Raw genomic sequence first — 15,794 nt, forward strand, 5'->3', positions numbered from 1 at the left:
CTATGGTGCTCCAAAAGCCTTGTATGACCATAAATTCTTGCATCATTAATTGATTACGATTTATCTTACGTGCAATCAAGCATTACAAAAATATCTCATACATCATGTACACAATTTACAATATTTATATTTGGTTATGTCTCATGTGCCATTTATATCCTACTACATGCCTAACAAATAAGTTGAGTGCATGTACAAAGTATGGGAAAGTATATTTCGATAGTTGGGCTAATTATTCTTTCAAATCTTATATCTCTACTTCGTTATGAAACATATCATCAGAATGATCAAGAATGTATGTTAAGTTCACTTTAAAGTCTTTATTGATACGTGTTTAACAAGCAATGCCTATTATAGATTGGATAGCTATGGTGATCCTTCAGTTTTCCTAAGCCTAATAATAGCAACACTATTCCTTTACTTTACGGGCTTCTAACATTATCATCAGTCCTTCTACCTAATGAGTTTTTGGTATTATTATTAGTTATTCCACATTATAGTGAGCTGCTCTATGTAATATCTATGGACCCGTCGCATTCTATTTTGCCCTACCTTTATAGTGTATCAGATGACCTCTCGATATATATTCTCTTTATAATGAATTCTTTTATGATCGGAGTTATGGGAGATCTTTCTAATTTTAGATTTCATGGGCTATAGTAGCTTAGACTCTTATATCTTTTGGATAAGCATCAAATTTAAAGAATTTATAAAGAAGATTATCTATAGGGTAAAGTTCAACTTTGCTACCATGGACAATTGATGAAGATGAAATCACCATCCAAGGGCTCCCTTATGTTCTTTTAGAGTAGAGATGAGCATACTCTCTTGTTCTTTGTTAAGGTGGGAAGAAATCACCACCGGGTATGTCTCGTCTTGACCCAAGTAAACATATTTAAGATCGGCGGGCAAAGGTTTTAGGTCAAGTTTCAGTGCCTTGAGACTAGACGGTAGAGGCATTGTATTGGTTTGGGGAAAAGTTTCAAATTGTGGCCTCCACCGATTAATTTTAAGTACCAGTTTCACATTGAACAATTTGGCCATCTCCCTAAACATGTCAATTAGGAGAGTGGGCTAGCAAGTCTCCTAAGAGTCAGAGTATAGAGTTAAAAGTGTTCTATCTTCCACAAATGAATCGAACAAGTTAACTTTGTGGGTATCATCAATATCATTCGCTTGTTTGCATGTGTTAAAGATGTTTAGCTCTAATTTCATATTCCTAAAAGATAGTTTCATTACTCCATTCCCACAATTAATGATTGCATTTGATGTATCGAGGAATGGCCAGTCAAGAATGACAGGAATCTGAGTGCTCACATCTATGATGGGTTGAGTGTCTAATACAATAAAATCTACTAGATAGTAGAATTTTTCGACTTGGACTAACATGTCCTCGATCATCCCTCTCAATATATGAACCAAATGATTAGCTAATTGTAGTGTGGTCCTAGTAGGTTTTAATTCACCTAGGCTAAGCTGCTCATAGACTGAGTATGAGATCAGATTTACGCTTTTTCTTAAGTCAAGAATTGCATGCTCAATCTGGTGATTCTCAATCACATAAGTGATGGTTGGGCTACCTGGATCTTTGTATTTTTGTGGCTCATCTTGCCTCAGGATGACACTCACTTTTTTGGTAAAAAAGATCTTCTTTTGTATGTTTTGTTGTATTTTGACCGTACGTAGATCTTTTAGGAACTCAACATATGAGGGAATTTACTTAATGGCATCCAAGAGAGGAATATTGACTTTCACTATTTCAGAACCTCCAAAATATCATGAGTGTTAAGACAGAGGTTTTAGTGAAATCAATCGTTGAAGGAATGGCACAACCGACTTGTATCGTCTTTCCGGTTCATTTTCTTGTGGAGCATTGTTAAGTCCATCATCTCTCTCAGCTTCTTTTGAATCCTTAGGCTTCTCAGCCCACTTGTATGTGTTTAAGATGGGTCTGTTGAATGGTCATTGATAGTTGTTCATGACATTTGATTGCTCATGTAACAAATCTTGAAACACAGGAATTGTGGGACAATCTCGTGTTAAGTGTATGTTACTAGCACAAATACCACAAGCAACCTCAATGGTCTCGTCGGGTTTGATCGTCTTTACCTTCTTAAGTTCCATGGCCTCGACTTTCCTTATAAGATTGGCTACCCTAATGCACATATTATCGTCTTCCCTTAAGACATACATTCCTCTCTTCTGCCTTGATTGAGTTGGTTTAGAAGTGGTGGCCCTTGAGGAGGTGTCCCATGATTACGCGTTTTTAGCAAGTAGGTCAAAGTAATCCCATACATCATTAGCCTCCTTATTCACGAATTCGCCATTACACATCATATCTACAAACTGGTGTATGGGTAAAGTCAATCTGTCATAGAAAAAACTTATTAATCGCTATATTTCAGAGCCATGATGTAGACAAGAATTCAAGAGATACTTGAATCTCTCCCAACATTGGAAGAATGTTTCTTCCTCTTCTTGGGCGAAATTCATGATTGCCCTCCTTAAGGTAATTGTCTTATGGACTGGGAAGAACTTTTTACGGAACTCTTAGGTCATCTCAACCCATGTTCCAATGGATTGCGGCCTTAAGGAGTGGAGCCATGACTTGGCCTTCTCTTTCAGAGAGAAGGGAAATAATTTCAATCTCACAGTGTCTTCAGAAACATTATTGAATTGTAGGGTAGTGATTATCTCGTCAAATTCTTTCAGATGTAAATATGGACATTTAGAATCTAGTCCATAAAACTTTGAAAGTAGTTGAATCACTCTTGGCTTCAAATCCATGTTTCCTGCATTGTGTGGGAACACTATGCAGGAAGGTGTATTTGATTGATAATTGATACCTTTATTTTCATGATTATGTGTGTTATTTATTAGGATTGATCCTCGATGAAATGCGATAAGCCGCTATTAGTGAATTACAAAATTATGCCTAAGTGTCCTAGAGGGAGGTGAATAGGATTTTTTAAAAATGTTAATTTTACTTAAAGCAAATATTAACTTCTAATCATTAGTAAGCAGGATTAATTAACAATCAAACACAATCAAAAGATAAGATAGTGAAATATATAAAAGTTGCAATGCATCAAACATGTAGTGTGCGGAAATTAATCATATCATGAATCAACACAACATAGAAAAAAGCATGCATCACAAACACAACGATGTATAGTGGTTCGACTATATGCCTACACTCCCGGCTGATGCACTCATCCCTTTGAGCGTACCAAATTTCACTATCCAATGGTTTTAAATCAGGTTAATCATAAACCTTGGCAACCTACACAAGGTTAAGTAAGGTGCCAACACAAGACAACCCTAGGTGCCTACACAAGGTAACTCACAATGCCTACACAAGGCAGTAGATCCTACACAAGGACTCTACACGTATTCTCCCGTTGGACACCTATGAAAGGTCTTAGTGAGTTTGAATAACCAAACTCTGAATCCCAATCTTAGACAAGGAAAGGGCTTCAGACTTAATGGACTCTAGAACTTACTTGTAAGTGAGTGAGCCCTATTTTAGCACATAGAGTTCTACTTTCATAATGAATAACGTAGGGCTTCTTTTCTTTTCTTTGGCCTAACACCACCCCAATAGCATAGTCGAATGCATCACACATAATTTTAAAAGGAATGTTCTAGTCAAGTGGCTGCATGATAGGCGCAGAAGTTAGCATGCCTTTGAGCTTAGAGAAAGCTTCTTGACATTGCTCTGTCCACTCGTATGGTACATCCTTTTGGAGTAGATTGCATAAAGGACGAGAGAGGTAACTAAAATCCTTTATGAATCTTCTGTGAAATCTAGTGAGAGAGGTGACTAAAGTCCTTTATGAATCTTATATAAAATCTGGCGTGTCTTAAGAATGATCATAAGTCTCGTATGCTCTTGGGGGGAGGCAGGCTAGAGATAAGATTAATTTTTGCCTTATCCACCTCAATTCCCTTGGACGAGATTATATGTCCAAAACAATTCCCTTGGACGAGATGATATGTCCAAGAACAATTCCCTTACGAACCATGAAGTGGCACTTCTCCCAATTAAGTATCAATTTCTTTTCCTCACATCGCTTCAGCACAATTTTTAAATTATCCAAACACTCGCTGAAGGATGGACCAAAGACAGAAATCGTCCATGAAGACCTCTAGATATTGCCCCACCATGTTAGAAAAATACTCAGGTAAGCAAATGTGCCAAAGGGACATTTAAAAATGGCTTTTCCTTGATCTTCAAGAGCTATCTCTATCTGATTCTAGCCCGAATATCCATCAAGGAAGCAATAATAGGAGTGACCAGCTAGCCTTTTCAAAATTTGATCAATGAAGGGCAAAGGAAAGTGGTCCTTCCTTATGACGGTATTTAACTTTCTATAGTCAGTACACATTCTCCAACCAGTAGTAACTCTAGTTAGCATGAGTTCATTATCTGCATTGGCTACGATGGTGATTCCGAACTTCTTAGAAACTACCTGAGTTGGACTCACCTATTGACTGTCGGATATAGGTATATGATACCCACATCTAATAACTTAAGAACTATGGCTTTAACCACTTCCTTCATGTTTGAATTTAATTTATGTTGTGGTTGCCAGGAGGTCTTCGCATTATCCTCCAGATGAATGCGGTAAGTACAAATCAAAGGGTCAATTCCTTTAAGGTCTGCAATCAACCATCCAAGGGCTCCTTTGTGCTCAACGACAGTAGAAATAATCTTACTCTCCTGTTCTTGCTTAAGGTGGGAAGAAATCACCACCGGGTATGTTTCATCTTAACTTAAGTAGATATATTTAAGATTAGAGGGAAAAGGTTTTAGGTCAAGCTTCGGTGCTTTGAAACTAGATGGTAGAGGCACTACATCGGTTTGGGGTAATTTCTCAAATTATGGCCTTCACCGGTTAACTTCAAGTACTGACATAGCATCAAGTAAGGCATTCATCTCCCTACTCATATCATCATCTAAATCGAGGGAGTTGGCCAAGCACGTCTCTAGAGGGTCAGAGTATATAGTCAGAAGTGCTCTATTTTTCACGAAAGAATCGATCATATTAATATTGTGGGAATCATCATCATCCTCTGATTGTTTGCCCGTATTGAAAAATATATTCAGCTTCAATGTCATATTTCTGAAAGATAGGCTCATAACCCCATTCCTAGAATTAATGATTGCATTTGATGTAGCAAGGAATGGATGGCTAAGTATGACAGGGATTTGAGTGCTCACATCCATGATGGGTCGAGTGTCCAGGACGATAAAATCTACTGAATAGTAGAATTTTTCAACATGGACCAACACATTTTCTATTATTCCTCTCGGTACATAAACTGAGTGATCAGTAAGTTGCAATGTAGTTTTGGTGGGTTTTAATTCACCATGGCCTAGTTATTCGTAGACCGAATAAGGAATCAGGTTTACGCTCGCTCCCAAATCAAGAAGTGCATGCTCAATTCAGTAGTTCCCAATTATGCAAACGATGGTTGGGCTACCGGGATCCTTGTATTTTTGTGGCACATCTTGTTTTAGGATGACACTCACTTTTTCTATCAAAAAGATCTTCTTTTATATATTTTTTCGTCTTTTAGTAGTGCATAGATCTTTCAAGAATTTGACATATGAAGGAATTTGTTTAACGACATCTAGTAGAGGGATGTTGACCTTTACTTGCTTATGCAACTCTAAAATATTCTGAGAGTTTGACAGAGGTTTTGGTGCAACCAACTATTGGGGAAATGGAGCAATTGACATACCTTGAGGTTCCAGTTCTAAACCATGTCGAGTAGTGCTAGGTCCATCATTCTCATCTACTTCTAGATCTTTAGGCTTTTCAACCCTTACCGGAATAGTTTTGTTAATAATCTTCTCACTCCTAAGAGTGGTGATGGACTTAGCTTGCTCTATTTGATTTGAAGAGCTTGGGTCACTAACTTCATATTGTGGTTTAGGATTGGGGAGAGGTTGGGTTGGAAGTACTCATTTCTCTCCAATTGTCAAGTGTGACTCAATTCGTTGCACAACCTTAGTAATATCTTGAAAGGCTTGTGGTGTGCCTTAATTAAAAAGCTCTTGATTTTGAATTTGTTTCAAAACCGGATCCTTTTGGGGTTTCCTTTGTTCCAAAAATTGGTTAAGGATCCCATGAGGTGTAGTGGTTTGTCCATTCCTCAAACTAAATTTTGGATGGTTTCTCCAGCCAGAGTTGTAAGTATTGGAGGTGGTCCCTGTGAAAGGCCTTTGGTAGTTGTTTACGGCATTCAATTGCTCATTCAGAATTTCTTAAAAAGCTAGTATAGTTGGGTAATTTTTAGTAGTATGCACATTACGGGCAAAAATACCGCAAACAACTTCCTTAGCCTTATCCTTCTTAAGTTATATGACCTCGAGTTTTCTTGTGAGATTGGCCACTTTAGCATTTATATCATCTTCCTCTTTCAGAACATACATTCCACCCCTCTCCTTTAGTTAAGTTAGCTTAGAAGTGGTTTTGGGTTTTGGGGAGATGTCCCATGATTGTGCGTTTTCAGCAAGTTTGTCAAAATAATCCTACACATCATCGACATTCTTGTTCATGAATTCCCCATTACACATTGTCTTGACCAATTAGCCCATGGAAGATGTCAGTCCATCATAAAAGAAATTTTTTATGTGCCATATTTCAAAACCGTATTGTGGGCATGAACCGACAAGATCCTTGAACCGCTCCCAACATTGAAAGAATGTTTCATCCTCCTTTTGGGCGAAGTTCATGATTGACTTTCTGAGGGTGTTCATTTTATGGTATGAAAAGAATTTCTTTATGAACTTCCTTGTCATGTCATTCCAACTACTAATAGACTGTGGACGTAGTGAATGTAACCACATTTTAGCTTTTTCTTTCAAAGAAAAGGGAAAGAGTTTCAACTTGACCGTGTCCTCAGTCACATTAGGAAAGTATAAAGTGGTTATTATCTCATCAAACTCCTTCAAGTATAGATATGGACTTTCAAATTCAAGTCCATGAAACTTTGGGAGGAGCTAGATCACTCCTGGCTTGATATCCATATTTCTTGCATTCTCTTGAAAAATCATGCAAGAAGGTGCACTCACCCCTGCCGGTTGTAAATAATCCCATAAAGTATGAGGCAGGGGTGCTTGATGCTCCTCATTTTCATCATAGGCTTCCTCAACTGGAGGTCGAGGAGTATTTACAGGTTGATTTGCAACCATCACTTCAGTTAACTCTTAGGATCTTGAGTGGTGTCTAATCCGGTGATGGATAGGCAACCATTTGACCAATCCTCCTTCACTTAAGAGATGTTAGTGTTTTCATGGCCCCACTGGGGCATGAAACACTCTCAGCCCTCTATTTCAGAATTTTTAACATAAGACCTGAGAATTGAAACTACAACGATTAAGAAGTAAGAAAGAGAGTTAGAACAAAGTTACCAGGTAGGAGTTGCTAGGTCAAAATCCTGCAAAATAGAAAACAAAGTTAATTTCTAAAAACAAAGCAGAAAAATTCTTAACCTAAAAATAAAACAGAAAGTTACCCATAATCTTAACATAATTCCAAAACCAATTAAATTAAAAAATGCAACTGTTAGTCCCTGGCAACGGTGCGAAAAACTTATTCACAGCCCCAAGTGTAAGGTCAAGATATAGTAATAATCTTGGTGTGACCGAGGTCGAATCCATAGGGACTAATCTGGTGTGTCTTCTCAAAGCAACTAGAACTAGAACTAGAGAAAGATCTAAATTCAAAATCTGGAAATAAAGAAGTAGTTGTGGAAGGAATTTCAATAAGTTAAAGGGAACTAGGGTTCCAAGGATCCATTTGCAGCTATCAGGATGTTTTCTTATTTGATTCAAATACAATTGGAATTGGAGTCCTATCCTATCCAATTAGAAGATATATTAATAAAATCAAATCTGAACTTGACCTAATTTTTAATGGAGGAGAATTGTGAGGGTTGGAAGGGATTTCATCACCATGCCCTGGAGACAATGGCTAACAACAGGATTTACCAATCCCATAATATTAAAATAAGACAAAGAAGATACTCAAAGCTATCCCAAATCTATTGTAATTTGAGTCACAACAAACCATTAAAAACTGAAGGTATTCCCTAAATATCAAATTAGAATCAAGGAAGTTCAACAAGAAAAAGAATCAAAACAAGAACAACATCCCAACATGCTACGAGCTTCACCTCTTAGCCCTAGCTATGAGGTTTAGCCAACCAGAAACATGGTTGGAATCAAAACCCTAAAAGAAAGCATTAAAAACTAAGAAAAAGGGAAGAAGAAACTCTTGGATGATGACTCCACTCCTTTGCTCTGCTCCTCAAAACTCTAGATATCCCAAAAAGTGTTTAGGAAACCCATATTTATAACTTTGTCCATCCGAATTCAAAAAACTGCCTCAATTTATGCAGTCCGTGTAACTCTACGTAATGCATTTAATGACATAGAACAACCTTCAATTTACGCAGTTCACACAACTCTGTGTAAGTTTTTGTGTCATCGAACCTTCATTCGATGTCATCGAGAAGTCCTTCGATGCCATCGAAGGGTCTTTGATCCATCGAGAATGTGTCCAAAACAGTCTAGCATGTTGCTTCACAATTCTTCAGGAGCATGTCTTTGATGTCATCGAGAGAAACTTTGAAAATGCGAGCTTAAGTGTCCTAAAGGGGGATGAATAGGACTATGTCAAATTAAAAATTAAAGTGTCGAAATAATAAATAAATTAGAAATGTCAATCACACTAGTATTGAAAAATTGATTTAAACTAATTTGTATGATAACCTACACCCAAACCAAGTTTAGGTAAGACAACCTTATTTTACAAACGTTTGTAAGAATCAAGATCTCAAACCAAGCAAGAGAAAATAAAGCTATCTATTACAAACATTCACAACTTTTGCATAAATAAAATTACAAACATTCTCCACAAATGCAAAAAGTAAACATTCACCATAACACCAAGAGTTATAGTGGTTCGATGTATACAACAACTGTTCTCAAACAGCCACACCTACTGTACTTCCAATAATCACTATTCGCATGATACTGGCTTTCAGTAAAAATAAGATTTTCTCAAGATCACCTTAAAACCTAATACAGTTGTGATTTTAAACGGCTATCAAAAATTTAAAAAAAAATCCCTCTTTGAGAAATTTCTTTCTATATCAGAAAAATCAACAAATGAGATTTTCTGGATATCTTAATATAACCAAACAAATGAGATTTTCTAGCTATCTCAATAAAACCAAACTATAAAAGTAAGTATACTTATCTTCTCCTTTGAAGATGTGTCAGTCGATGCAGTTGTATAACCGCTTCTCTTGTAGCAGATTGTTCATTGTTTAGTCATATAACAAGGGTTCAAGGTTCTAGATTGATTTTAAATAGATTTAAAACAAAGGCTACTTGTTTGAATTCCTTAAGATCTCAAAGAAGAGCATTTACTCTATTTATAAAATAAGATTCAAAGAATAAGAGATCAAGGAATTAAAACAAAAAGCTATTAAAAATATTATAAATACTGTGCAATAGCTTGATAATACTGGGGGCTTTTTTCTCTCTTGTAGAAGGATTTAATATACTTGAATTGTTAATTTCAGATTGAGAGAAGGCCTCTATTTATAGGTAAAGAAGTTATTGCTTTAACTCATCTAAGACAGTCTTTGACTCGTCTAAGAACCGGATTTCGTTCCAATAAATTTTCAAATTTGAGTGCGATAAGATAAAACAGATCTTGGACTAGTCGAAGGCCCTGATCAACTGGTCGAGGGCCCTAATTTACTAGTCGACCAAGGTCTTCAACTGGTCGAGGGTGCCTAAAATCCGAACTGATTCAGTTGCTGGACTTTGAGTCGAGCAACCGTTGACTGGTCGAAGGCCCATCTTCGATTGGTTGAGCAGTGTACTCAACTGGTCGAAACAGTAATGGAAAAATCCATTTTACTTCAATTTAAACTAGGACTGGTCGAAAAAGTAATGGAAAAATCCATTTTACTTCAATTTAAACTAGGACTAGTCGAAAAATCCTTATATTAGTTGAGCTACAGTTTAGACTATTCGAACCTTAGCTTAGACTAGTCAAACTTTAGCTTAACATAAGCATAAAAACCCATTTAAGTTATGCTTTGAATGTACCCAAGCCTAAGGTCTTTCTAGGGTTTGTTATACTTGAAATGACTAAACTTTAAAGTAGATTGGGTGTTTGGACTTCATGGAACTTGTTCTTCTACTTGATTCTTCAATAGAGCTTGAAGTTGAAGATGGAGTTTGATATTCTACTAGAACTTTAGTAGAATTTGAACTCAATCATCTTGAACTTAGTAGAACTTGAACTTATGACACATTATGACAAAAAGGGGAAGAGGATCATAATCCACTACTTGACTTGAAGTAGGGTCTTGAGCTTTCCATCTTGATCCACATTAAATGGACCACTTCATAAGTTGTTTCGTCTAAATGAAATTTGACAAACAAAGGTGTACTTTATACAATATAGTACTTACAATCTCCCTCTTTGTCAAATTTGTGACAAAACACTTATTACAACAACTAGAATGACATCTTGTATTCTTGATCCTATGTTATAGAAGTTGATCAATGTGTGAAAAGTTACTACTTCCCCTCAAAGTGAGCTTCCCCTGACATATACATTTTCCATTCCAATGCCAATGCATACTCCAAGCATATATATAATAAAGTAACATTCATTAAATCAGCATTCATATTATGCATCAACATTTAATATTCATATTATGCATCAACATTCATTCTACCCAGTAATAATTAATCCTCTCCCCCTTTTTGTCACATTATGACAAAGGAAGGAATAATCATTCAAACAACCATAGCAAAATTAGTAGAATAAAAAAGATGAAAATATTAAGAGATGCATATAAAAATGTTTAAGTTAAGGGAGTCATCAAGATAATAAGCAATAGAGGTGAGTAGAGTATGAGAGTAATCATCAAGCATACACACACACACAAAGTTAAAGTTTTACAAGCCAAATGTATTTTAAAAATACTAAAAAATAGCCTAGTCAGATCCAGAGGAAGAGGGAGGAAGTATGGGATGATCAATTTGGTGCAGTCCCTTGGCAATGCGATGAAAGTATTTTCACATGTATTTTATTAAGGATTTGTGACTTTCAGCCAAATTGTCTTGAGATACCTTCAACTCAACCACCTTTTCCTCTAAGGATTTAAACCGATCATCAGCCTGGGAAGGTTGATAGTCTGGATCAGATTCATTATCTGACTCATCAAGCTTGACAAATATGTCGTCCATCGATGTGTCCTCTAGTAAAGGTGCATCTTCTCCTTTTTCGTCTTCATCTTGCTGGCCAAGAAGGAATGTCAAGTTCATTTTGTGTCGATTTGTATTATTAAAGGGTAATACCAACTCCGGTGCCTCGGTTGAAGGAATGACAATATTGCAATAAAGAGCAATGGAAGTCATGAGATAAGCAAAAGGAATCGACCCATGACCAGGATGAATACGGAATTGAATAAGCAAATAACACACCAAAGAAAGAAAACACATAGAAATACCAGATACAATAGAGTGAAGGATACGAGTCATAAAGGGAGTAAGTTTAGACATATTTCTAAATTGTGGATACACATTAGAGTAAAAATGTGATGTAAGACTTAATATTTAGGAAGCATCTGGTTAGCACAGAGGACATTGCCAGACTTCCATTTGACATCAAAGCGACATAATTTATGAGTGATCGCCCGTTGCTCAGTATGCCATCATCATTGACGTGTACGTCAAGCAAACCTGAAATCAGGTAGCGATCAATAGGGACTGTCCCTTCTCGAAAATTAATTGAAAATGTCAGATTTTTAAGGGACAAGTCACCTATAGAAGCATACATGCCTTGCGCTATGGAGCGGTAAGCCGTTTCACCCCAACGGAGAATATTTTCCCAACCTATAACAGTAAGGATAGGCAAAATAAAGAATGGTGCAATGTGGTCTACATTCACAGTCATTTCAATGATAATTTCCCCAGTGCGAAAATTCCTAACATGTTCCGAATATTCTTCGGGAGTTACCCTGGAGGAGGAGCCACTAGGGCCCTTGCAAGTAGCCTTCCTCTTAGTACGATGCTGCATTTATAGATTGTAAAAGAGAATATTACGGAAGATAGATGGGTTGAACTTAGATAAGATTTTTACTCAAAAACCCACTAAAGAAAGAATGTAAATCTCAAATAAACTCCAAATGAAAGATTAACTAGTAAAGACGAACCCAATTTTAGAAGAAAAATAGAAATAGTCCACTTACAATGAAGATTTGGAGATGGATTCGTCGAGAGAAGCACCGGCTAGTCAAAGAAGAAGGTGAAAAATGAAATAGAAAAGTGATTTTTCTCCATTTACGTGCAAAACCACGCTCCTCGACTGGTCGAGTATGGTTGCACCACCCCGTCGAGCAAGCCACAAATTTGAAAAAAATTTATATTTAAAATTTTAAATTCATTTACATGTTATGCATTTAAACATTATAAACAAAAAAATGCATAAAAACATGATTAATTAATTAAAGTAAACAAACCAATATTATGCTTTAATATGGAATATCTATTCTTGTCGAGCGGTTTGGTCATTATGTCTGCAAGCTTCTTTCAGTTTGAATATATTTTAATGAAATACTCTTATCCTCAACTAATTCCCGAATATAATGATATCGTATGTCGATATGTTTCATACGAGAATGTTGAATAGGATTCTTTGAAATATTAATTGTGCTTGAGTTATCATAATGTCATTGTATCTTATACAATCTCATAGTCAGCTAACATCCTTTTCATCCAGATCAGCTGGGTGCTAGCATTACCAGCTACGAAATATTCGGCTATAGCTATTGAGAGTGATACAGAATTTTATTTCTTGCTGAGCCAGGAAACTAAACAATTCACTACGTAGAAACATCCACCATTGGTAGATTTTCTATCGTCAATGTTTCCTGCCCAATCTACATTGGTATATCTGGCAAGTTGTACAATTGTATCATGCAGATATCATAGACCTAAGTTAGCAGTACTTGCGACATATTTGATTATCCGTTTAACAACGATTAAATGTGATTCCTTAGTTTCAGATTAATATGTAGCACATATTCCAACATTAAATGCAATATCAGGTCTACTAGAAGTTAAGTATAAAAGACTATAAACCATACTCCGATATACACGGGAGTCTAAACTTTTACCAGATTTATCCTTAGAAAGTTTGAGATTTGTACCAATAGGAGTATCAAACTTTTTCCCATTCTCAAACCTAAATCTCTTTACAAGATTCAAGGCATACTTGGTTTAGAAATGAATATACCATCTTCCTATTGTTTTACTTGTAATCCAAGAAAGTAATTTAGTTCTCTAACCATACTAATTTCAAACTTAAATTTCATCAGATCTACTGACTCAATGGACAAGTTAGTGCATGTAGATCCATAAATAATATCATCAACATAGATCTGTACTATCAATATATGTTCATTATATTTCTTGATGAATAAGGTTTTATCAACACTTTTCATGATAAAGTTATGACTAAGTAAGAGTTTAGTCAACTTTTCGTACCATGCCCTAGGAGCTTGTTTCAAACCATAAAGTGTCTTTTTAAGACGGTACATATGATCTAAAAGTTTAGGGTCCTTAAAACCCTTAGGTTGTTCAAAATATACTTCCTCATGTAAATCACCGTTTAAAAACTCACTTATGACATCTATTTGATATATTTTGAATTTCTTATAACAAGAAATTAAAATGAATAATCTAAGGAATTCAAGGAGCGCAACTAGTGTAAAGGTTTCATCATAGTCAATTCTTTCTATCTGATATAACCTTGTGCAACTAGTCGTGCCTTTTTCTAATGATATTCCCCATTTCATCAGATTTATTCTTAAAAATCCATTTGGTTCCAATTATATGTTTATCTGAAGGTTTGGGAACCAAATACCTAACATCATTTTTAACGAATTGATTTAACTCTTATTGCATAGCCAATATCTAATTTTCATCGGCAAGTGCTTCATTTACATTTGCCGGTTCAATTTGGGAAGTGAAGCAGACGTAATTACAAATGTTTTCTAACTATTTTCTTGTCTGAACACTAGTACGAGGGTTACTTAATATCTGATTGGTCGGATGGTCTTTAACTGATCTTAATTCAGAATTATCTGATTTAGATGAAAAGTAAGGTTTGTCGATAATGTTGACTTTATCATCATCTTGACTTGGTATGGGTGTGATCAGGTGATCGTCAATTACAACGTTAATAAATTCCTGAATCACTCCTGTTCTTTTATTAAGAACACAATATGCTTGACTATTCGAAGTATAACCCAAGAATATTCCCTCATCACTCTTTGCTTCTACCTTTCCCAAAATTTCCCAGTCACGTAAAATATAACATTTACTTCTAAAAGTTTGAAAGTATTTAACAGTTGGCTTCTCATTAAACCATAGTCATAAGTTATTTTATTTTTTTACTTTTCTAACATACACATGATTTATAATGTAACAAGCAGTATATAAGGCCCATATCATAGTCCGTACAGTTTCATACATTGGTCATTTCCTGCAATACTTTGTTCTTTCTTTCAACAATTCCATTATGTTGAGGTGTCTTAAGAGTAGAGAACTCATGTGATATACCATGGTCAGTACAATACTTCTCAAAATTGTTATTTTCAAACTCCGTACCGTGATCACTTCTAATTTTGATCACAAGTACTTCTTTCTCAGTCTGAATTCATTTTAGAATTTTTCTGACTTTATTGATAGTATCTGATTTCTCTCTTAAGAAGGCTACCCAAGTATATCTGGTAAAGTCATCAACAATAACCAGAAAATACTTCTTTTCACCCCTACTCTCCGTTCTCGTTGGTCCCACCAAGTCCATATGGAGTAGTTCAAGAGGTTTGACTGCAGTTGAGGAGTTCACTTTCTTGTGACTACTACTAATTTGCTTGCTAATTTGACATGCGCCACAAATTTTTTCTACCTTTTTTAATTTGGGTAAGCCATGAATGTGATCTCTCTTACTCAATCTATAAAGGTCTCTAAAGTTAACATGTCCAAGACGTTTATGCCATAGTTCTATTTCGTCTGTTTGGACCATGTAACATGAATAGTTAGAAGAGCATGAGTCATTAATATTATAATAATTTTTAGAGGTCCTAGGACCATTTAATATCACACTTCCCTTCTCATTTGTAATCTCATATCCGTGATTTGAAAATTTTACACTATGTTTGTTATTGTAGATTTAAGAAATACTTAAGAGGTTATGTTTTAGACCTTCAACATACAGTACATTTTCAAAGGGAGGAAGATTGGAGAGTTAAACAGTACCTTGGCATATGATTATTCAGTTGCTTCCATCTTCGAAAGTAACTGTGCCATCATTTACTTCTTTGAAGTTGGTGAATATTGCTTTGTCACTTGTGATATGTCTTGAACATCCACTATGCAGGTACCATTTTGAATGGCCAGTGGCTATGAAGGCTGTGTGGGTAATAAGACATGTAACCTTTAGAACCCATTTCATTATGGTTCTGGGTTTATGAGTTACATTGGATTTTCTCTGTTTTTGGGAGTTGGAATTTCTCCACTTTCTATCACTTCCATCTGAGTTGGATTTTAGAAGCTTTTTAAGTAAGTCCATGATTTTTTCAGCTAAAGGTGATTTATTGTATCTTTTATTTCTATAGCTGATGGCATAAGAGTTAATTTTAGGAACTTGAAGGGGTTTTGAGTTTTTGAAATCATTTTGATCAAA

At 35.8% G+C, this 15,794-nt stretch overlaps 1 non-coding gene across 1 annotated transcript; it reads left to right on the top strand.

Moving 5' to 3' along the window:
- Positions 1-6,656: 6,656 nt before the first annotated feature.
- Positions 6,657-6,763, top strand: LOC131254524 (small nucleolar RNA R71). Its single transcript, XR_009175637.1, has one exon. It is a non-coding gene; the product is annotated as a small nucleolar RNA R71 (small nucleolar RNA).
- The last annotated feature ends 9,031 nt before the right edge of the window (positions 6,764-15,794 follow it).

This window comes from Magnolia sinica, chromosome 8, assembly GCF_029962835.1.
Source record: "Magnolia sinica isolate HGM2019 chromosome 8, MsV1, whole genome shotgun sequence".
Lineage (NCBI taxonomy): Eukaryota > Viridiplantae > Streptophyta > Magnoliopsida > Magnoliales > Magnoliaceae > Magnolia > Magnolia sinica.